Source organism: Balaenoptera acutorostrata, chromosome 19 (genome assembly GCF_949987535.1).
Source record: "Balaenoptera acutorostrata chromosome 19, mBalAcu1.1, whole genome shotgun sequence".
NCBI lineage: Eukaryota > Metazoa > Chordata > Mammalia > Artiodactyla > Balaenopteridae > Balaenoptera > Balaenoptera acutorostrata.
In genome coordinates, this window is record NC_080082.1 from 26,302,853 (window position 1) to 26,328,666 (window position 25,814).

The following is a 25,814-nucleotide window of genomic DNA, read 5'->3' on the forward strand; positions in this document are numbered from 1 at the left end:
TTTCTCCTCTGCTTTTCAAAGTTACAAAGGGCAAGACTCCAAAGTGCCTTATGAAAAGGAACATTTGTTACTTCTGTTAAAAATTCTCTCACTGAATAACTTCTTGCTTAAAGGTATGTTAATTTCCTCTGCCCACAACTGAGCATCAGGGAGAAGGCCAAAAGAGCCCAGGATTTCTAAAATCCATGTTGCAGTGGGCAGACACTGAAGTTGATTATCCTTTCTACATTAGAAAATCAGTTTTCCACCCATGTTGCTGTTGTTTTTGTTTGTTTTAACTCTCACACTGCTATCACATTCACAACACTCCTGACCCAAGTTGTGTGAGGGTTTTCTCTTACCAAGAAATTATCTTCAACCACAGTTGGACTTCTTACAATTTAACTCAATTCTGACACTATCTACCCTGAGATAGTGTCAGATCCCACAGGTTAAGGGCTTGGACATGACTGCTTCCACCCCACTTCAGATGCCAATCACAAGTCCAGGTTGTCACCTGTCCCCCTCCTCGGGTTTAATTTGCTATAGTGGGTCACAGAACTCAGGGAAAATACTTCCTTATGTTTACTGGTTTACTAAAGGCTATGAAAAGAATACAGATGAAGAGCCAGATGAAGAGGTCCACAGGGTAAAGTTTAGGAGGGTCTCAAGAGAGATGCTTCTGTCCCCATAGAGTTGGGATGTGTCACCCTCCCAGTACATAGGTGCCCTCACTGACCTGGAAGCTCTCTGAAATCCATACTACTGGGATTTTTATGGAGGTTTGCTCACAAAGCATGATCAAATATTAGCTTCATTTCCAGCTCCTCTCCCCTCTTTAGACAAGTGCAGGGCTGTAGGGCTGAAAGTTCCAAGCATCTAATCATGGCTTGGTCTTTCCTGTGACCAGCCCTCATCTAGGAGCCCACCCAAGTTGCCTCATTATAACAAAAAACACTCCTATCACCCAGGAAATTACAAGGATTTCAGGAGCACTGTGTCAGGAACTGGGGTCAAAGACTAAGTATCAGATAGAAAGCCCAGAAATAAACCCACACACCTATGGTCAATCAATCTACAACAAAGGAGGAAAGACTATACAATGGAGATAAGACAGCTCTTCAATAAATGGTGCTGGAAAAACTGGACAGTTACATGTAAAAAATGAAATTAGAACATTCCTTAACACCATACATACACAAAAATAAATTCAAAATGGATTAAAGAACTGTAGGAACAGATACTATAAAACGCTTAGAGGAAAGCATAGGCAGAACACTCTTTGACATAAATCGCAGCAGTATCTTTTTGGATATGTCTCCTAGAGTAATGGAAATAAAAACAAAAATAAACAAATGGGACCTAATGAAACTCAAAAGCTTTTGCACAGCAAAGGAAACCAAAAACAAAACAAAAAGCCCACAGGATGGGAGAAAATATTTGCAAACGATGTGACCGACAAGGAATTAATCTCCAAAATTTACAAATAGCTCATGTGGCTCAATATCAAAAAAAAAAAACCAAAACAACAACACAATCCAATCAAAAAATGGGCAGAAGACCTAGACATTTCTCCACAGAAAACATACAGATGGCCAAGAGGCACATGAAAAGATGTTCAACATCACTAATTATCAGAGAAATGCAAGTCAAAACTACAGTGAGATATCACCTCACACAGGTCAGAATGGCCATCATCAAAAAGTCTACAAATAATAAATGCTGGAGAGGGTGTGGAGAAAAGGGAACCCTCCTACATTGTTGGTGGAAATGTAAATTGGTACAACCACTATGGAAAAGAGTATGTTTAGTTTCTTTAGGTGCCTTAATAACCAAAAATAGAGCTATCATATGATCCAGCAACCCCACTCCTGGGCATATATACGAAGAAAAACATGATTCAAAAGGACACATGCACTGCAATGTTCACTGCAGTGTTGTTTACAATAGCCGAGACATGGAAGCAACCTAAATGTCCATCGACAGATGAATGAATAATGAAGATGTGGTACATATATAGAATGGAATATTACTCAGTCATTAAAAAAAGAATGAAATAATGCCATTTGCAGCAACATGGATGGACCTGAAGATTATCATACTTGGGCTTCCCTGGTGGCACAGTGGTTAACAATCTGCCTGCCAATGCAGGGGACACGGGTTCGAGCCCTGGTCTGGGAAGATCCCACATGCCGCGGAGCAACTGGGCCCGTGAGCCACAATTACTGAGCCTGTGTGTCTGGAGCCTGTGCTCCGCAACAAGAGAGGCCGCGACAGTGAGAGGCCCACGCACCGCGATGAAGAGTGGCACCCACTCGCCGCAACTAGAGAAAGTCCTTGCACAGAAACGAAGACCCAACACAGCCAAAAATTAATTAATTAAAAAAAATTATCATACTAAGTGAAATAAGTCAAACAGAGAAAGACAAATATCATATGATATTGCTTATACATGGAATCTAAAAAAAAAAAAACTGATACAAATGACTTTATTTACAAAACAGAAACAGACTCAGAGAACTAACTTATGGTTACCAGGGGAGAAGTGTGGGGGGAGGGATAGGTTGGGAGTTTGGGATTGACATGTACACAGCTATATTTAAAATAGGTAACTAACAAGGACCTACTGTATAGCACAGCGAACTCTGCTCAATAATCTGTAATAACCTAAATGGGAAAAGAATTTGAAAAAGAATAGATACATGCATATGTATAACTGAATCACTTTGCTGTACACCTGAAACTAACACAACACTGTTAATCAACTATACCCTAATATAAAATATTTTTTATAAAAAGGAATTTACAAGGGTTTCAGAAGCTTGCGCCAGGAACCGGGGGCAGAGGCCAGTATGAATATTTTCTATTATCTCACACTTTCCTAATGGGGTGTCTCTTGGATATTCACTTAAAACTGTGTCCCTGCTTTTGCCACAATTATGATTATATTGCCGTTAGATTTCTTAGTTTATAAAATACTTTCAGCAAATTTAAAATGTTAGTTACTAGATATAGGCACACTAAAAGATGCTAAGAAATTTTAAGTGACTTGAAAAGAAGTAACAGATTAACACAAAAATTATTCCAGAGAATTTTAATGTGAGGGACCCTGTGAGGGAATCCTTAAGGGTCCAATACCATCATCATTCTCTAAGGAAATAATACATTATTGTTGTTTGAAAGATTATCCTGAATTTGACTGAAGGGTTATAATTGTGATGTATTTTATTCTCTTTAAGTTGTTTGTATGTGTTTACTAAAAAATATCTATTTTAATACTCATAAATTTAAAGTGATCTTAAAATATTAATGTTCAAAATATTGCATTGCAACTTTTAATTACCTTTTAGGTGCAATGTACTGTGTACTCAGTGACAGGTACTTTTAATGCACTATCCCATTTACTATTATTATTATAAAGATAAGTGACACATGTCATGTATCGAAGTTGAGGTTCATATTTACTAAATAAATATTTAAAGTTACACAAATAATAAATAACATATCTGAAAATAAAATTCAAGTTTTCTGGTTTCAAGTCTAGTGATCTTTTCTCTTTATCACATCTGCTTCTGTAAATGTTTTCTTTTCCCCTTTGAAAAAAATACATTGTATGTGAAATTCCACTTATTTATGGATTTGAGAAATTCCAAGAGAGCACAAACTAAAGGGAAGTATATTATAAATAATGATGCCGTGAACATCCTTATAAACTTATTTTTGTTAACTTTGAATTAGTTACTAGAATTAGAATGGATAAAAGGGTATGTGCATTTTAATCTACTCTTTGATATGTATTGCTAGTTAGTCCTCCAAGAAGATTTAAACAAACTTTTAAAAAGAAAAATAATTTCAAGTGCATCTTGCATTGCTGACATACTCATTTTTTTTTAACAACTTTATTGGAGTATAATTGCTATACAATGGTGTGTTAGTTTCTTCTGTATAACAAAGTGAATCAGATATACGTATACATATATCCCCATATCCCCTCCCTCTTGCATCTCCCTCTCACTCTCCCTATCCCACCCCTCTAGGTGGTCACAAAGCACCGAGCTGATCTCCCTGTGCTATGCGGCTGCTTCCCATTAGCTATCTGTTTTACATTTGGTAATGTATATGTCAGTGCCACCCTCTCACTTCGTCCCAGTTTACCCTTCCCCCTCCCTGTGTCAAGTCCATTCTCTACATCTGCGTCTTTATTCCTGTCCTGCCTCTAGGTTCTTCAGAACCACTTTTTCTTTTTTTTTTTAGAATATATATGTGTTAGCATACAGTATTTGTTTTTGTCTTTCTGACTTACTTCACTCTGTATGACAGACTCTAGGTCCATCCACCTCACTACAAATAACTCAATTTCATTTCTTTTTATGGCTGAGTAATATTCCATTGTATATATGTGCCACATCTTCTTTATCCACTCATCTGTCGATGGACACTTAGGTTGCTTCCATGTCCTGGCAATTGTAAATAGAGCTGCAATGAACATTGTGGTACATGACTCCTTTTGAATTATGGTTTTCTCAGGGTATATGCCCAGTAGTGGGATTGCTGGGTCGTATGGTAGTCCTATTTTTAGTTTTTTGAGGGACATCCATACTGTTCTCCATAGTGGCTGTATCAATTTACATTCCCACCAACAGTGCAAGAGGGTTCCCTTTTCTCCACATCCTCTCCAGCATTTGTTTGTAGATTTTTTGAGGATGGCCATTCTGACCAGTGTGAGGTGTTATTGAGGTACTCATCTTTGAAATATGTTCCTTTTGACAAATCATCCTACTAATTCCTAGGAACAGATTAAAATTGATTTAAGATCCAAAGTAATTGTAATTAGGCCAGGGAATGAGCCATGACCCCAATTCCTGTTTTTAAATCATTCTAGCCAAGAAGAAAAGATAACTCTACAATTGAAAATAACAACTCACAGATTCAAAGCTCACATCAAACCTTTACTACATGCCAGACCCTGTGCACAAAATGATGTGCTTGACTTCAAGCCCACATTACATCTGTGGGCTGGGTAGACGGATTGCAATTTTGGCTACAATTATTCTTTTACTTTGTACAGGACTCTTCGAAGTGTAACATTGTGGCTCCTCCCATGAAGAGGTAGAGTTTATTTCTTACCACCTAGAATCTGCATTGTCCCTGTGTCTTGTTTTGACAAGTAGAATGAGACAGAAATGATGTTGTGCCAGTTCTGAGCTGGTACCCCAGCTCACTCTTGGGAACTGGCTTTGTCACCATTAATTAATTGGTTAGCCTGCTGGATGATGAGAGACACATAGCCCAGTTGCCCCTATCACCCCAACCAACAGCCAGCTAAAACAGAGCCACAGATGCGTGAGTAAACCCAGCCCAGATCATATGACCATCTAGCTGAGTGCAGCTCAGATTGCTAAACCACAAAACCAAAAGCTAATATTTAGTGGCTGTTTTAAAGTTAAGTTTGGGGGTTGATAGTTATACAAGAAAAGTTATCTGATACCTTCAACATCTTTCCCACAAATTTTAATTAAGAAGAGAGAGGAAAAGAACTCCTATATCCAAGAGAACAGGATTTTTTTTTTTTTTCCTGTATAGGTATGGCTTTTGATCTGATCCTTGAAGGAGAATCTGAAATTGAAAACCTGATGTTTATAGAGTATTCCAAACAAGTGAAAGAACCACCCCACAGTTATCAATGTTGGATGCTATTTGTGGGCATTATTAAAAAGATGGAGCATTTTATACCAGAGGTTAAATCCCATTCACGGTATTAACTGTAGGAGCGTGGTAAGATTCTGTTTCTTAGTTTTCACATCTTAACTGAGGATGATATGTAGCACTTGTATCGTAGAATTACTGTAAGAATTAAACAAATCAACAGATGTGAAATACCTAAAACAGTACCTAGTATGTAGTAACTATTAGCTATTAGCATCACATACCAAGTCTAGAGTTTGATTTGTTATGTTTACCTATCTGATTCTGTATTATATACGTGCACATGCATCCATGTATGTGAGCTGAAGGTAGCCAAGCACAGAAGGTGGGAAAAGAAATATCTGGAAAGACAGAAGCATGAATACAGAATTGGCATATTTGGCTATGCATCTGAATAGTGATTTGTAGTTTACAAAGAATTTTCACGCCGTCATTTTATTCACAGCTAAAGAAACCAAATAATTCAGCAAATATTTATTAAGTAACTTCTATATTTCAGGCATTGTATTAAATAATGCTTAGGGAATGTAGGAGCAGCTATAAATAACATTAAATTTATGGACCCTGAAAATCTTATAGCTCAGCAAGCTTCCCTCTTTACATTTCCCAACAGGAAGTTTAAATTTAAAAATTCTGCCCAATTCTACCAAGTGTACATCTTTGTGTATTCACATTGTCCCAGTATAAAATTATTCTCCTAATTATTACCCTTTTATTTTTCTAACACACTAAATTAGTGACTTTTTTTCAGCTTTTTCTTTTACGAAGGAGTAGAAAACAAACAGTGAAAAAAATCCTTTACAAAATCAGTCACTCCTACATTCCTTTGCTTTAGAATGTGAGTCACAAAGCTCCATTCAAAAACAACTTTTCATAATCACGAATCTATAGACTGAACTGACAGGAGACTCAAACAAATTTGTTTGCATTTATAAAGTTTGCCTCTATACACTTCATGTGTCAGTTACTCCCTACTGTGTCAATATATTGATATTTTAAAATCTGCTTTTTGATTTTTATTACTGATTTAAGAAAGGGTTTCTCAATCTCAGCACTATCGACATTTTGGATTTAGATGGTAAGGGGGTTTTCCTATAGAATGTTTAGCAGTATCCCTGGCTTCTGGCATCCCCTCCTTTCCAGTTGTGACAACCAAAAATATTTCCAGACATTGTCAAATGTCCCCTAGGTTTAGAACCACAGATTTAAGGAATTAACTATGTGGCAAAATGTTTTTGTTAACAGTTTGCTTCATTCATTTATTTCTTTATTGAAAATATTTTTGGCAATAGCATGGAATAAGCTAAGAGTCTAAATGACCTCACAGCTGACACAATGAGTAAACCCATGAAATTATAAAGTATGTCAATGACTTTCAAACTGTAAAATATAGAACCAAACTGTCTCCAGAATGAGCAAGTTTATAACCAAACAGTGGGAAGTATATTCCCTTTTAAAGAAACATATATGTCTCATTAATTATTATGTCAACAGGAAAAAATCCTATTTAGTTAGCAAATAGTAGAAAGAACTATATCTTTTTATTCAAGATTTTCTCCTTTTATTTACAAAATACCCATAATTCAATTCTGCTGAGTCACTGCATTTCATGTGCAATAACACCATTAAGTTAATATAACATATCTTTCAAACTGTCAAACATTACAATTAACTGGAGTGTTTTAAAAATAAGATTAAATTGTGACTTATTTTGAATTATGGCTCAACAAGCTAATGTTCTTTTTTCAAAGACTGAGTATTGACTGATCATGGTAAATAGTGATTACAAGATAGATTTTTTTAAAAAGACTATCCTCAGGGGGAAAATGTGATATTTTGTGTGCTATCTTTGAAGCAGTTCTCAGTCTTTTGTGTGGAATGAAGTATATGTTTGCTACATCCAAAGTACAAACCTGTCTGTATTTAATAGAGGTTGAACAAAATGCCAATTTTCAAATCCCTATCAAGACCTACCAAGGGTTCTAAAATCTTTTAATATAATAATTTTTGATAAATTTGTAATAATTTGTTTTTACCCACAGAAAAGAAGACTTTAATTTTTAGATATTTCAAGCAGAAGGCTCAAAATAGTAAAACTACTATTAAATATTCTAATATCTGAGTAGATCAATGTTTGCCTCATAAATGCAAAAATCCCTGAAATGCACTCATATAATGCATATCAATTTGACTTGTTACCTCATGACTTATATTACAGATTTTACTATAAACAGATACTGAACTTGAATATATTAAAACTATCATGAAAAAAGCTATTCTCTAATGTAGATATTGAGCTCTGATGACCATATATAACTCATTATTCTAAAATGGTGGGAGTGAAAATTATGTGGTACTCTTTAACCTTCACTAAGTTTCAAATCAAATTTAATTCCAAATTCCTGATGTACCGCTTACTATGGAAATCAACATAGGCAACTCGTCTAACCCCTACCTTCATCTAACTGCCTTGTCTATAAAGTGGGGATATTAAAATAATCCATACCTATCACTTTGTTGCTGTTCTTTGTTTTAATTTGTTGTGTATTTTGCTTTTGCTTAGCTCTATCCTAGGAAAATGTTGAGTGAATATTAGCTCCACTAAGTTTTCATATAGGGAGAACCAAAATTTGACCTATGACCCAGGTTGCCAACATTCTTGGTATATCCCTGATATTTGTAGACAAAGGATCCAATCATTCTAATAAAAATAATATGTAAGAGATTTTTGAGCTTCTGACCTCCGCAACTGTAGGATAATAATGTTTTGTTACTGTAAGCCACTGAGTTTGTGATTTGTTATGTCAGCAACAGAAAACTAATATAGATTTCTGTTTATGCTTTTTCCCAAAGATATCTCTTTTGAATCCACCCTCCTTTTCTTCACATACTTCCCTTGTACCCTTACACTTTAAAGAAAGCAAGCCAAGTTTTTAACTTGACATCCAGCACAATCCAACTCTTGGTTTCAGCCAAACTTTCTAATCTGATCTCTCAGTGTTTCTACATAACACTATAAACATTAGAGTTTCATCTGAACTACACTGATCTTTCTTTTACTCTTAAAATTAAATGCATACACAGGATTTTGTTATTATTGTAAAAGAGGAAAATACCTCAAACAAAACATTTTGAAAGGGCATTTCTTGGTTTATGTAACTGAAAAATCCAGTAATAAAGCTTGCATTAATCAAAGCTATATCCAGATCCTTGAATAATATCCTCAGGTATCTGTCAAAATCCTTTATCTCTATATGTTTCTGTTGACTTTCTTCTCAAACTTTCTTTTCAAGATAGCACCAGGTTTGCATTCTACAGATATTGCAAACTAATAGAAAGAGTACTTTCTGAAATGCTCCAACAAATGTATCAAATATGGCTGTGATTTAGACTGAATTTCCCAGAAAGCAGAGATTGAAGCAAGGATTAAAGTGCTAACACCGTTTTTTTTAGAGGTTCAAACTAAGGCAGTGAGGGTAAGGGAAAAACACAAGTGAGATAAATAAAGATGTGCTACATCGCAATACAAGGCTTTAACACACTACTTATTCTTCAGAATGTGCTGCAGAGAGACAGCTGCAGTAGTCCCAGTTGGCATATTCACTGGGCACATGAGACTTCCCAAGGACTGAATGGAGAACCCTTACCTGTGACTCATAACAAGAAAAAGAAAGTGGAATCTGCCTATCTCCCATTTTCTATTATTCGATGTTGCTCTCACAAAGTCAGATCCTCTATCTCACACTACGGTATTTATCCAAATCTCACAGTGGAGTAACAACCTGCACAACGAGTGTTTTCAATCTAAAAAGAGATAAAAGAGAAGGATGTGGTTAAGGGAATCTGAGGAACACACTGTTTATATCTCCAAACAGGCTCTTAATGGTCCAACTTGGGTTATGTGCCTATTTCTGAACCGGTTGCTCTGGCTGAGGGCTATGGAGATTTGACTGGGAAGCCTTTGGTCACATGTCTATCCCTGAAGCCAGAGATGGGTGGGTGTTTGCTCACATGTAAAAAATGTGGATTTATAAGATCAAGTGTGCTATTATTGCAGAAAGGGGTAAAGGATGCTGGACAAGCTAAAGCAACAAATATCAACCTCTCAAATCTCTAAGTCAACAATAACACCTAAAACTATCCTTCAAGATTCACTATCAACACTTCTAAGAGATCTTTGAAAATGTCTCATGACGACGCAATACTTACAGTGTTATATCGCTCACATAAACTTATCACTTACTCTTTATCCTGTAATATTTTATATCATGTAGTAGACTTTAAGCTCTGGATGTGTTATATAAGATTTGTTGAAAAACATGTAGATACACACACACACACACGCAGAATTTATTTATGTATTTTTAGAAAATATTTATTTAACCTCATTACATGCTAGGCACTATTCTGTACAAAGAAGAGTACAAAGCCATGACTTTCAGATCTTTGTCAAAAAAAAAAAATTAAATAGACCATTATAATTTGATTTGAATAGTTATTATAATGCTACATACTATACATACTGCATGATTCAGGCCCTCAGCAGGAAACTGAGCCCAATCTAAGAAACTATATATAGACTACATACACATGTGAGCAGGGTTAAGGGGTGTTGAGGTATCCATAGACCAGCAACAACAGGAATACATTATCATCCTTAAGATGAAAAAGAGCAAAAAGAGGAAATAGAATTCTGTAAAATATTGTGAACTAGAGTCATGGAGGAAAAACTGACAATGGAAAGGGGTCATGGTTGGACACACCTACGTTTAAGGAACAAAGCTTAAAACATGTAGAGATCAGGAAAAAAAGTCCCCCTTTCCCACTGACTCCTTTCTTCTCCCATCTTGCAAGATTTCCTCTGTGTACGTCCCATAGACTTAGCCCAAATAGGTGCTGAAAGGTAAGAGTGGTGAAAGTGGGAGAGCACTTGGAGTCAGGCCCCTGGTCATTGCGCAGGAAAGAAAAGGGTGAACAATGGATCTGGGTACCTGGAGTGATGGCTGGGCAAAGGCAGAAGAAGATGAATGCACACTCACTTTGGAAAAACATGGAAGAATGTGTGTGTCTGGGTGTGTTTAAGTAGCAGGGAAGGGAGACCCTCAGGGAGGAGACTCAGTGGAAAGATAGCAAAGTCATTCCAAGTGGAGACAACTGCACAAAGATGTGAGAAGATCTGGGATGGTATGATCAGAGTGCCTCCAGGGAGCAGGTACTGCCTGGAGGAATCTGGAAAAGTATCCATAACATATACCATATCACCTCTTTATTTCTTGAAGAGCCACAAATACGGGCAGCTATTCACTGAACAGTATTGTTGAATGAATGACCAAATGGATTAACTAAAGTTTCCCTTATGTTGATTTCTACACAAATCAAGAATGGCAGGTCTGGGGACTTCCCTGGTGGTCCAGTGGTTAAGACTTCACCTTCCAACGCAGGGGGTACAGGTTTGATCCCTGGTCAGGGAGGTAAGATCCCACATACCTCACGGCCAAAAAAACCAAAACATAAAAAAACAGAAGCAATATTGTAACAAATTCAATGAAGACTCTAAAAATGGTTCACATCAAAAAAAATCTTAAAAAAAAAAAAGAATGACACGTCTGGTATTTCTGATCATCATAATACAATTCTGGTATATACTCTCTTGTGAAATATGTCTTGATAATTCGACCTCACTGACTGGATTACCATTTTTCATAGCCTTTTTTCATTGTTTAAAATAAATAATTCACTCTGGGATGGAGATATTGAGTAAAACTTTATATCAAGATTTGCATATGATTTTTCTGGTAGTATCTTAAATTTCAAAGGAATTGGAGAATAAGTAGCCCTTGTAATTACTATCACCTTTATTTAATTAAAATGAAGTTCAGAAATTTAGTACAATATAAAGCCTAAAATATGTTAATAATTATTAGAAACAAAATAAAAATTGAAAAAAAGAACATATAATCAGTATTTTTCCATTCCAATACCTACAAATTGCATCGGTTCTAATAGATAATCCAATGTCTTTAAAGTCAACTGAAGAAATAAGAACTATAAACTACTTGAGTTAAGTCCCTTTAGGACAAACTGACATTTGGTGCTACCCTATGCAAACTCTACATTTATCAGTTTAGGCAGATGTCATCATCACAACAACTTTTCTTGAGTTTTCTAATGCACTTATCTCTAAGACAAGAGGACTGCCATTTCATTTAGCCTTCACAATGATCCTGCGAAGAAGGGACTTTTATAGGTGAGGAAACTGCTTCAAAGAGTTTGCATAAAAATAAACAGATATTAAACCGTGGAGCTGATATTCAAACTGAGATCAGTCCACACCCTGAATCATCATGCTTTCCTGAATACATGGTATACTGTTTTTCTAATGAAAGTTCTTGACTTATTTATACATGTCTGTAAGGCAACCAATCTTGAGGATCTAGTTCAAATGTTCTACTCAATGAAATCATTGCCCACTGCCCCAGCCAGAAGGGACTGCTCTCTACCTTTGAGTTTCTATGCTTTGTGATTTGAGCATAATTAACATTTGTTTTGAGCATACCATGATAGAGGTTGTATTTTACAGCATTTCTATTGAAAAAAAATGCATTCAGAAAAACAAAAATATAATAAATATACAACTTGATGAATTTCTACATAGGAAACATACCCTTGTAACCAGCACCCATACCAAGAAACAGAACATTACCAGAATAACAGAAACTCCTTTTTGTTCCTTTCCTACCCCTATCCCCTAAAATAACTGTTATTCTGATTTCTAAGAGCATACACTAGTTTGGGGCAGGTATTACTTTAAGTGCTGTGTATATAATTTAACATTCACAACCATCCTAGGCACAGAGAGAGAGTAAATAACCTACTCAAAATAATACAGCTGCTGAATAGTGCAGAGTTAGGATTCAAACTCTAGCAGGTAGCTACAGAGACCACTCATTTAACGTATACATCTTCATGGTTCATGTGGCAAATAGTACCTTACACCTTGTTTTCGCATTAGTTGTGGCTATATCTTATTTCTCCCAGTCAGACAGTAAGCTCCTCAAGTACAAGGTTTATGTCCCATTCATTTTTGTAACGTGTTTACTATTCACTGTAGCTTGTAGCATATCTATTCAACAAATATTTTGCTGGTTGATTAAATAGAGGAATGAATGAAATGAAGCAAATAAATGCTTAAATTGTTATACAATGACACTATAGAACTTTGGCAATATTGAAATGATTTTTACCCACAGTTTAAGGCATTGCTTTTTTTATTTCTTATAGTCACCATAGAACACGTTTCAGTAAGCCCTAAATAACTCAGCATTTTTCAGTAATTGGGCATTTTCCATTAAACCTAGTCATGTAAGCAGCAAAAATCTGTGCGGAACATGCAATATTGTCTGACGGGATTTAGAAGAGTAGAAGTTCCCCTTCATTCGAATAGTCTCTACTCAGGCAGCATCTTTCAGCCTCAGATTACAAAATATTTAACTGTTTAATTCACTCTTTTTCCTCTACTGACATTTCTTATCGCCATAAGCAAGATGCCTTTGATAAATACTTCTCCACCACTTCCTCAGAAGTAGCAACTCTGTTCATTGTTAAAATATACTCTTCCCCCAGTACTTACAACTAATATTTCCATGAGTGTAAAAGATTAAACTATAGAGGCAAGATCAGTAAATGTCAAGGCTAATCCTTCAGGGTTACTACTGGTTAAGATTTTAGAGGTTAACAAGCTGAGCTCTTTATGGCCCAGAGAGGTAACATGAGCTGACCAATGTCGCCAGCTTGCTAAAGGAATGGCATGTTATGAAACGCCGCCTTCCAAACTCTCAGCACTATATTCATCCCACCCCTAATTAAATGCAGTGTCTTCTCCCCTCTAGCTGAAGGCCAGTCAATGGATCATCTCTCCTGATCTTGCTCTATGTTCAGCGTTCGTCTCTCCTTAACTCAGCTAAGGCAGGAGAGCCCCTCTGCTCTAAATATTGCCCTCCTGTGCCTTCCTCTGCCTCTCACCAGAAGGCTATGGATAGCTCAAACAACACTGACCGTGCAGTAGTAAAACAGAAGTCCAACTTGTTGAAGGTGGATGTTTAATCATACTACACTAGGGGAGTCATGAAGTCTATACTTATACCCAGTGAAGGATTTCTATCTGTGTCTCAGATTCTATTTGAAAGTTGTACTTTACACTAGACTAAATTGAAAAAAAAGAAGAATACCTCCTATGTCTATTTAAATACAATTCTGACCACTTGTTAGGTAGCAGACAATGAGAACTTTTTGAAAATAGCAATAAATGGATTTTAAAATTTGCTAAGCCCCATGTGGTAGGCTGAATAGCGGCCCCCCGAAATGTCCATATCCTAATCCCTAGAACCTGGGAATATGTTACTTTACATGGTAAAAGGGACTTTCCAAACGTAATTCAGTTGGGGATCTTGAGATATAAAGATTATCCTGGATATTTACATGGGCCCAATATAATGACAAAGTCCTTATAAAAGGGAGAAAGGAAGGTCAGAGTCAGAAAAAGCAATGTGATGACAGGGGCAGAGAGAGAGAGACAGAGAGTGATTGGAGGATGGTGTGCTGTTGGGAGAAGGACGGGACCATAAGCCAAGGAATGCAGGAGCCTCTATAAACTAGAAAAGACAAAGAAATGGATACTCCCCTTGAGCCTCGAGGAGTACAGCCTTGTTAATCCATAGATTTCTGACCTCCAGAACTATAAGATAAGAAAGATGTGTTGCTTAATGCCACCATGTTTGTGGTGATTTGATACAACAGCAATAGGAAATTAATCCACCTTGTGCTAAAAATTGTGGGACAAGAAACCCAGATGTTCAGATTGCATATGGAAAGAAAAAAAAGAGAACCTCAGATTAAAGTAGAAAAGTAATTTAATAGCTGGAATAGTTTAAGAATTTACATCAATTATCTAGAAAGAAATTAGACAGATATTAGAATTCACTCCTGTATCCTTTATTGTATTTGAATATGATAATGTTCAGTTGTAAGGAATGGTAAAAATTTTATATAATTTCCCTGGCACAGATTGGTTAAGTCTATCTCCAGTTAAATAAAATACTGTCATCTTCAAATAAAAGCTTGTATTGAAGAACTTCTGCAAGATTTACTATAGATTAAAGTATGTTCTTAATTTATTTTTGCAAAATCTAAAATTTTAAGAGTGAGGAAGATTTACAGTGTGCCAATTTAGGCAGGTATGTGTGTATGTTTGTGTGTGTGTGCTGAATCACCATCTGGTTCCATATTAACAAGAGTTACTCTGAGTAAAAAAACAACAAACAAAAAAACCTTAAAATTTAGAATTTAAATGTCATGTATTCTCCTATATGAAATTCTTTCAGTCAACTAAATTTTAGAGGTTGCAAAGTGTCACACTGGGGCCAGTTGTGGAAATAACTTGGTACAGAATTGGAGTAGGCAGAACCACAAAGGTTAGGGTAAGCACGTGGTAAGCTGAATAATGGCCCCCTAAAAGACGCCCATGTTCTAATGTCTGGAATCTGTGAATGTTACCTTCTACGACAAAAAAGGACCTTGCAAATGTAAGTAAGTTAAAGATCCTGAAATGGGGAGATTATCCTGGATAATTCAGGTGGCCCTTAAATGCATTTACATGCACCCTTATAAGAGAAAGTCAGAAGGAGACGTGACACAGAAGAAAAGGAGAATGTGGCCACAGAGTCAAAGATCTGAAGTACGTGGCCACAAGCCAAGGAGGGCCAGCTGCCCCCGGAAGCTGGTAAGGCAAGAAACAGGTTCTGTCATAGAGCTTCCAAACAGAGTGCAACCCTACTGGCACCTGGATTTCAGCCCAGTTACACTGGATTTCAGACTTCCGGCTTCTAGAACTATGCCAGAATACATTTCTGTTGTTTTAAGCCACAAACTTTATGGAAATTTGTTACAGCAGCTGCAGGAAACTAATATAGATTTCGGTACCTGAGAATGGGGCACTGCTGTAACAAATACCTAAAAATTTGGAAGTGGCTTTGGAATCAGATAATGAGTAGAGGCTGAAAGAAGTCTGAGGTACAGGATGGAAAAAGCTTACCGCCTTAAACAAACTGTTGGTAGGAATATGGGCATTAAAGGCTCTGTTGGTGAGGGCTCAGAAAGAAGAGCATGAGAAAGAAAGTCTATATTATCTTAGAGAACACTTATACTGTCATAAACAGAATGTTGGTAGAAATATGAACGATAAAAGCACTGCTGCCTGAGAACTCAGAAGGAAATGAGGAACATGATTTTGGGAACTGGAGAAAAGGGCATCCTTGTTATATAGGGACAGAAAGCCCAGTTGAATTCTGCCCTTCAACTATGAGGAAAGCAGACCTCGTAAGCAATTAACTTGAGTATTTAGCTAAGAATTCCAAGCAGTGTGTTGAAGGTGTGGCTGGATTTCTTTTTGTTGATAATAAAATATAAGAGGAAAAAGATAAATTGAGAAAGACAGGGCAAACAAAAAGAAAGCAGGTCTTAATGATTCAGGAAATTCTCAGACTATCCAGATTGCAAAAGATGTTAAAACTAGGAAATTCACCGTTAGGAAAGTGTGCTCTGAAGAGAAAGCCATGGGTGTGGTTGGGCAACCACTAGCTAGTGCCTCAAACGGATCAAAAGGTGAGAGCATCACCTCACACAGAGGGTTCTCTGAAGAGATTAAGCATATGACTCATGGATGCCCTCAAGTATCTCAACAGAAGCCAAGAATAAAGATGCAATTATATAGAGAAGATCTAAAAACCAAACAAACAATATTCATCGGGTTCCTTTTAAGTTTTATTCTCCAAGCCAGTAGTTTTAATATATATTATTTTATTAAAAAACGATGATATCATCTTTGTGAGTAAAGTATAATTGTTCCTAATTTATATGTACAAATATATCAGTTTTTTGGTTGCAAGCAACAGAGACCACTGCAATTAAATTAAAAATGGAAGTTAGTGAAAAGTTATCAGGCAGCTCATAAAAGTGAAGGAGAAAATAAAATATGACATTGGAAGGAGAAAATCCAGGTGAGTTTTGGGCAACCAGGACAAATAGATAGTGCCTTCAGGAAGATTCTACCAGAATGAATCAGTTCTAAATCTTTTCTATATCTGCATCACTTTGCTCAGGAGTTCATTTCCGTGTAGGGAGAGGCTGGTTGACTTAGTTCGTGTGAAGAATTTACACCTTGTTCCTCATGAGGGCAGAATAACTGAATGAAAAGTCCCATTAAGAACATACGCCATGGGAAAGAGAATTTCCCAGAAATGAAGGGAGATGCTGAAGGAAAGTAAAATGGATACTAACCGGACTAAAAACACACAGGAAGTGAATGTCTCCTTCAGTGATGGCTAGAGTGTCCCAGTGTCTTTCCCAAAGCTATCTGTCTAGGTCACAGCTGAGCCCTGACTCAGACTACTTGATTTAAATTAGAGTCTATGCATCTATAATATATCTGCTAACCTCCTCCCAGGGGGTTCAGTTCTTCCATATGTACAATGAGGAAATAAGGTATGTATAACCTCTAAGGGATCTTCCAACTTTTGGTGTCCTCCTTATATGATCCAGCTTGTTGCTTTGAGGCACTGGATGGGTTTTTATCATTGACAACAGATATATTCACTTCATTCTTATTTACATAGATGGAAGCTATGTAGTGACAAGGTCTCTTCAAGGCTGGAATACTTCCTAAATAACATGAACAAAATTGCATCTGGTATCAATCTTGTCCTACTGACTTGACTGTAGTGATCTAAAAGCTTTCATTCTTTGAATTCAAAAATCTAATTTTTAATGCACTCTCTGTCAGCTGTCTTCATGGATTGTAAATTAGTTTCTGTCATCCTGACAGACTCTCAGATAAACTGAAACTTAACTAGGGAAAAAGGATAAATGTTAAAAAACAATTTGGTTCTGAACAGAATAAACGTGATATATATTTTGGTTACTTTCCCTCTAAATTGTCATTGGTTTCTCTGCAGTGGTGAGCTGATGGGTCCATGTGATGATCAACTACTTCTGTAATTTACTGTCTGACAATAGATTGTAAGCAAATTGCCAGGCTGACTTTGAGTGAACCCATTAAGCATTACTCCTTTTCAAACACACTGACCTGAAGAAAAGACTCAAATCATTTTTTTCCCCAGCATAACCTAAAATTCTGAGCATTTCAGCTATTATTTCCTCCAAGTGTTCACTTTAATTGGGTGAGTAATCGTTTTACTTGAAAAAAAAATCCATTAGGTTGACCAAAGGTGGGTAAGAAGGCAATATTGTGGTTCTCACTGGTAAAGAACCAGAAGACAGGGAAATTCAGCTAGGGAGAGAAGGGGCATGAAGGAAGGATAGAGTGGGGAAGAGAGACAGAAACAGAGAGAAATTAGGAAAATGGTATTTAATGACATAGGAAAGTCTGACTACCCAAGGCTTTCTATACTAATACTCCAAAGTGCTGGGTTCTCTCAAAATACATATAATCATCCACATTTGTAAAGCAATTTACTACTTAAATGTAAAGCCACTTCTCTCCTCAGAATCTCAAAATACATTTTAAGTTACAAAGAGCTCCATTTATAGATGGGGAACCTGAAGCTCCATGAGGACAAGTGATTTAATCCACAGCTGGTTGATGGCAGAAACTACATCAGAACCAGGTCTCTACCTCCTCCACCCAATGTAATTTCCATCCCACCTCACTGCCTTTATATCAGAGTTCCTTAATTCACTTCCACCATTCAATTAGATTCTTCTTCCCACGGAACTTCCTTGAGAAAGCTTTTGCTGTTGTTTCTGAGAATGTTCTCCACCAAGTAACCCTATAATCTTTGAAGACAGCCTTAGATTAAGGCTGTGACATTTCTGGACTCTACAAGGATGACTGCCACCTTTTCATACTGGTTGAGGCTATAAAGCCTTTGTCCAATTTAACCTGAAGAAAACTACTTAACTGGCAGAGAAAATGTGTTGCGTGGGCACCCTCCACTTGGGTAAACTTCCTTCTAATATTTAATTGGCTATTTGTCATTGGAAACACAGTTAAACCATTTAGGTCCCATATCTAAAATGAGAATAGGAATATCATTCCTGTAATTATATGAGCTAATGCATGGAAAAGCATGTTGCCCATGTAAGATACTAATATTAATGAGATAATTCTCCAAAATGAGGACTAATGTTTACTTGAAACAGTCTGTGTGATGACTGAGCCTTGTGCAGAAATGGGGAGAGTATGTGGCAGAATGTCTATAGCAGATACTATTAGTACCTCACCCATGTCTCATCAGGACTCACCAATCCCATACTCACTGTAGCTTCCTAAGGCAAGCACTGGAGGAATTTCTCTGGCCTGCTTGGCTAGTGACAGTGACACCAGGATTGTAGAATCTGATATCCCCAGAGAATACCCTTCAACCAATAGAGAGTTGAAGGACAAATATTCCAGATTCTTCTCCCCTCAAGTGGAACAATGCTAAGGAATTGTTTTTTAACTACAACGTTTGTTGTACTACAGTGTCAATAACCTTAAAGAAATAGGTCCCAAAGAAGGTGAATAAATCAAATGGAAAATTTTTTATGTTTACTCTCTCCCCATGTCCTCCCTTTGTGACTGTCTGGCATCACTGCCTTCATGCAGAGTATGTGGACATGCCAGTTAACTAACCATGGCATTTTATGACCCTATGAGAGGAATAAATGTCAAGAATGTATAAATATTAGGACACTTTCTTCTATAAATCATAGTGCTGAACTCACTGGCGGTGGTGTAAATCTTGAAAAATCAAAGAAGGTAGCCTCAGGATCTTCTCTTGTATTTTTTTAAATGGTTGATAGGATGAAAGGAGGGGCAACTAGAGTAAAAAGATGGAAATTTATTTCCATTCCAGAGACTATCAAATCTTTGTAAAATGTTTTCTTTATTTTGTCTTTACTTCAAGCTTGAACTAATTCATTGCTTGACTCAAAGGACACATTAAATGTATATGACAAATATCATTAAAAATCTTCTGGTCTAGTGATCTATTTCAACTGTCAATTTTAAGTTACTACAGTACACTAAGGTCATGGAAGCAAAAGGAATGTATCCTAATAGTCACACCTGTATTTGTAAATCTAACTTTACCTGCATATCTATCTACCTTGGAACATAATTATTATGCATGCAACAAACAAACCAACACACATGCACACATACACACACAAATGTACATATACATATAAACGTATGTGTATATATATACATACTTATATAAAAATACACATATTTATGCATGTTTGTGTGCGTGTGTCAGTTTATTACAGTTATTAATTATGTAATTATTAATTATAGAATTAATATACAGAGAAGCCCACATTTTTTGGAACCAGACTGCTTGTGCTTGAATCTCAGTTCTGCCACTTATGATCTGGGTGACCATGAGCAAGTTACTTAATCTCTCTGTGCCTCAGTTTCCTTATTTTTTTCCTTAAAAAGGGATGACAATTGTACCTGCCTCTTAGAGTTATTCTGAGGATTAAATGTGTTAATATAGGTACATATAGAGCCTAGCAAAGAATAAGGACTATATCAGCATTAGCATTATCTTCACACATATTCTATCAACCTATATTATACACACATTACCCACATATATATATAAGTATATATATATATATATATATATATATATATATATATATGAGAATTCATCCATATATGTTGCTGAATGCTATACAGGTATAGTATAATTATTACATGCATGTCGCATAATGAGTAGACAATGTGATTTTGGTGATGATGTTGACTGTTCCCATTAACAGGCAATCCCCCTCCTGTGGTGAGTTAAGCAGGGCCTCACTGGGTGCTCCATGATAACGCCAACCCCGCATAATTAAAAGCCCTCTTAGCACCACTTGAAATACATCTTCCAAAATCATTATTCAATTCTCCCCTTACAGGTCAAATTATTTGCTTCCACTTTCAAATGAAGTTATCAATCCCTTTAAAAGAAATAAAAAACAAAAATAATAACATAAATAATCATAAGCTGTCACATTAATTGGAGTCATTTTCCTCCTGGGTGTCTCTAGATAGTATATTACTTCCCTGATCAGCTTGCTGATCTGAGATTAATATTCAGTGCACCCTGCAGTCACTCTTTTCCATAGAGTTCTGATAGGGAGGATCTAATAGAAGAACAAAGAGAAAACTCAACTATTCGGTGTCGTGGCTACTAAGGAGCTCCCGTGCCATATTATTTCTAGTAAGGACTATAAAGATTTCCATTACACACAGTTGAAAGCATCGTGTGTTGCAATAATTATAGGAAAATTGGAAACTAAAAGGACAATAGAAAATTTAAATCCTACCCATGCTTATGTCTCTGAAGTCATCACTTCTCCCTTACTGCCCTGAGTCTCTTCACCCAAATGACACTGTCAGACCCCAGGTGGTATCTTTGCCTAGCACCCCCTGTGAACTCTGCGTTGATTCTAGTAAATTCAAATATCTGCTCCTTATTGGAAAATGTTAATGCTAGATATGTATGTGTCAAGATAACCGCAGGCTTCATTTGGAGGAAGAAAGGCCAAAGGGAACTAATATTTATTGAGAGCCGACTATGTTTCAGACATTTTACTTTGTGTGCCTTATCTTACTTAATCCTCACACCTCAAGTCTTTGAGACATTATTATATTCATTGCATAACTGAGGAATCAGAAGCTTAGATAGGTTGATTAATTTGCCCAATTCCACATACTGACAAACTACACAGGCAGGATTTGAATCCAGGTCTATCCTACACCAAAAATTCATGTTGTTCTACTTTTACGGCACTGCTGATGTAACAGCAATTTAGAGCAAAGAATCTCATGGCTGGATTCATTGAATATAGAAACTTTACCATGACCATTTCACAGAAACTCATTTTTATACACAAAAAGTAGCTAAATGTAGAACAGTAGTATGGATTATCATGTTATTTGATGTATCTCCCATCAAAGGCAAGGTCTGTGTGTCCTCTCCTTGAACCTGGATGAGGTTGTGACTATTTCAAGCCATAGAGGACGGCAGAAGTGACAATAAAGGATTTCTGAGAAGGGCCATAAAAGGCATTTGAATTTCCCACATGTTTGCTGAAACACTTACACTTAGAGCCCTGACTGGCAGTGAGAAGTCGGACTTCCCTGGGGCCACCATGTCGTGAGGAAGCCACACCAACAGGGATGCTGTGGTGGCAAGTCCTTGTCTTTGAGTCACCCCAGCCCAGAATCCAGACATGTGACTGAATGTAACTCTCCAGCCCTGTCATTTTCCCAGCAGAGGACCTAAACATTTTAAACACAGATGGGCTCTACCTTGTCTGCTGCCTGAATTCCTGACCTCAGAATTCTTGGGGCATAATAAATAAGTTATTTTAAGCTAGTAAGTTTTAGTATGCTTTGATATGCAGCAAAATAATGGAAACCAACACCTGAGCTATAAAAGTATGTAAGGCACAATTCTCAACATTGTGAAGAAAACAAAGCTGAAAGTCATTGTGGTCCCTGAATACAAATCTACAAAGAAAAAGACATATATGCTATTATTTCTGTTTCTAGAACGAATCCAACAAAGAAGGAAGTTTCTTTCAAGTTAGTTCGTAAAAATGAAAAATGAGTAATACTCTGAGAGAATCAGAAGTACAATAATGTTCCAAAAAAAGGAATCATGTGAACTAACTTCATAGCCTCTTTTAAGGAAGGACACTGAGTACAGAATAATCGGACTATTTAATCTGCCGGGAAACATGAGAAGTCAGATAAAGCTAGGTCATTAAGATTTTTTAATATCCTGCTTGGGAGTTTCCATAGATAAGGTAGATCCTTAAAGATACTGAGCTTTACAAGGACATTTCTGATGGTACTCAGAGGATAGATTGGAAGTCAAGAAACAGATGATAGGAAAAATAATTAATAGATTTTTTTTAATATTCTGGATCAAGGATGACAAAACCCAAATAAAGTCAGTATTCATGAGAATACAGAAAATGGGAATGTACAACTAATTTGGGTTTTTTTGTTTTTTTTAGGGGAAAAGGAAGTGATTCCACCAAAGAAAGTGAAGAAAATCATGAAACACCTGGTATGTCATAGTAGAGGAAATGCATGGTGATAAGAATATGATTTTCAGATACTTTCTGTATATTTTAATAACAAAGAACTGTGTGTGTGTGTAAAGAAATCCAGTCACTGCTGATACAAGGCAGAGTACATTAGAGATTCATTTCTATGTAACTTTCCTTGAGCCTCTACAGTACATGTGCACTGGGCTTTTGTGTTCCTTTCACATTTACTTCTAGACAAAACCCTTGGAAATGTATTAATACATTTCCCATCTACCCACATTCTTTAATACAGTTCAATTTCACTTAAAATCATCATTTTTCAAAATGGCTTAGTTAATATAAAATTTCTGCACTTTCCCACCTCAGTTCCCATAAATATTATAATTATTAGCCTAAAGGAGGTGGGGTGGGGAAGGCAGGGAACTGAAGCAGGCTCTTATTACATGCTTTGTAGGACTACATGTGATCGCCTAACCATTGAAACATATCTGCCATATCTTATACTCCTTACATGTCTCATTTTATACCTAATATAATCATCTCTGATTATTTGTCATATATGATTATTAAGTAAAGTACTTAAAGACTGGTGTTCTTACTATAATGAGGCTATAGAGATGAAAAATAAACTTTAAAAATCATGAAAATAGAGAAAGAAAATGAAATAGAAGAGTGTAAAGGTAAGAGAAATGCATTCATTCACCCAACAAATACTTACTGAATATTTACTATTTGCCAAACACTGTTCCAAGTGCTGAGAATGCAATAGTGAATAAAATAGGTAAAGTCCCTGCCTTCAGGGAGCTTACACACGCTTGGAGAGAAAGTGGAGAAAATAAGCAAGTAAAATTCAAGTATATTAATTATATGTACTTTGACAGACATTCAGTAGGTGAAAGAGGAGAGGGACTTCTGGAGAAAATAGTAGGGATGGCATGACATTTGATCAATCAATCAAATAAGCAAATGGAGGTGAGAAATGAAAATGATACAAATTTCTGGGGAGAAGGCATTTCAGGCAAAACAAGTAGAGTCCCTGAGGCACAAGCATGTTTGACATATTGGAGGAACAGCAAGGAAACCTTGGGAGAGGAATGATCTAGCAATGAAACAAAGATTAAATTAGAGAAATGATAGGGAGTGAGAGGCTGTCAGATCATAAATGGTCTTCTAAGTCAAAGAAGCTTGGAGAGAATTAAAAGTAGCCTGGACTCATGATCTGGGTCCTGTCTCTGCTACTGCCTAGCTCTGAAATCTTAACAAGTCACTCAACCTCTGAGCCTTATTTTTCTCTTGCCTTAAACAGAGATGATACTGAATTACACTCATTTCCTGTAGGGGTCAAGTGAGATAATGCAATGTAATGCTAGGAAGTGCTTAGCACGGCATCTGAAAACAATGGGAAAAATAATGTTATTGTAGTTATTTTAGATAATACATAATGAAAACCTCAAATATACTACTTTTGAGAGTGGGATAGTGGGGTTAGTATCCTAAACTTTTAAACTATAACATATCCTGAGGATTCTTTGACTACAAGAGATGAAAAAGTGTTCAAGACAACTGGTAAAGGAGTTTTGGAAATGTGATGAGGGATGACAAGGATTAATAGAAGTGTAATTTTGTACCTTCATCCTCATACCTATGGCCTCTCTATGATTCACTGTGCCATGTAGAAAAAAGAAAACATAAGTTGCAATAATAATTTTTCAATAATTATTATTGAATCAATAATAAGTAAAAGCATTGGCTAATATGCAATTAATATTAATAGCATTATTAATAAATAAGATTCAATAATAAATAGTTATTCTTATCTCTGTCAATTCTGTTTAATACTTTGTTAGAATCTGAGGAACAGCAAGTATTTCTCTTGGATATTTAAAAGAAGTGACCATTTAACTAGTTTTGGATTACATATAATTTTTCCACTTTTCAACCACAAGTTGAAGCCCAATCTTTGGAGTTTATGATTTCTATTCAAGATGGTATCACTCTAAAAACTTACTTGGCATTTGAAAATTTTCCTAATTTTTAGGAATGTGGATCAAGATAATTTTTAGAATCAAGATCAACCTTAATCTTGATGTTTCTGTCTCTCTATGTGTAAGATTGGAAGCACTTAACCATTGATTTCTGCACTACATTCAATGGCTAGTACCAAATGGAAAGGGGTTGAAAAGGAGAGGAAAGCTCTCTGTCCTGAGTATTGTCCAAAAGTGAGGTAATGTCCAGAGGCACCCAAGTATCTGGCAAGGGTCACACCAGCTCTATCTTTCCCACTCCAGGCAGAGAATCTGATCACCTAGAACAGTCTCCCAAAATAGTTTGGGAATCCCACATTTCCAGGAGTTCACTTTACTTCTGATGTAGTTCTCTGATGTACTTTTCTTTGAAAAACTGAACTTGGATATCTCTCTTGCTTCTCTGTTCAATGTCTTTGTATTTGAGACAGGATAATATCACATCCTTGTTAAAAACCTACTGGGGCTCCTTATTGCCTAGAAGGGTACTTCCCAAAACCGTTCTGGGGGGCATCCTCAGGACTTACATAGAAAAAGTTTTCTTGGTCAAATACATATAGGAAATGCTGGGTTAAATCAAGGTAAGCAGATTTCTTACTGAAAGAATTCTCGGATCTTCTTAGTGGTAAATGTGTGTTTCAATCGCCCAAGAGGAAGATATACAGTCAAAAATCTTCTAATTTTATGTATATTGATGGATGACATTTTTGAGATGGCTACTAGGTGTTCTGTGAAATTTAGGTTGGGAATTTCTTAGCTTGGACTTCAAGGCTGTCCACTACCTGGTATAATTTACTACTCCATTCACATTTCTTCTCACTCATAGCAATTTCCATGCTTTGACCACACAAACTAATGCCTATTCCTTGAAGACAGAATGTTTTTAATGTCCTCTGCCTCCATTCCAGAGGGAACACTGACAAGTAAACAAACCATTTTGATGTAGAGACTATCTTAATGTCTTTTCATATCAAACCCATAACCTAGCAAAGCCAT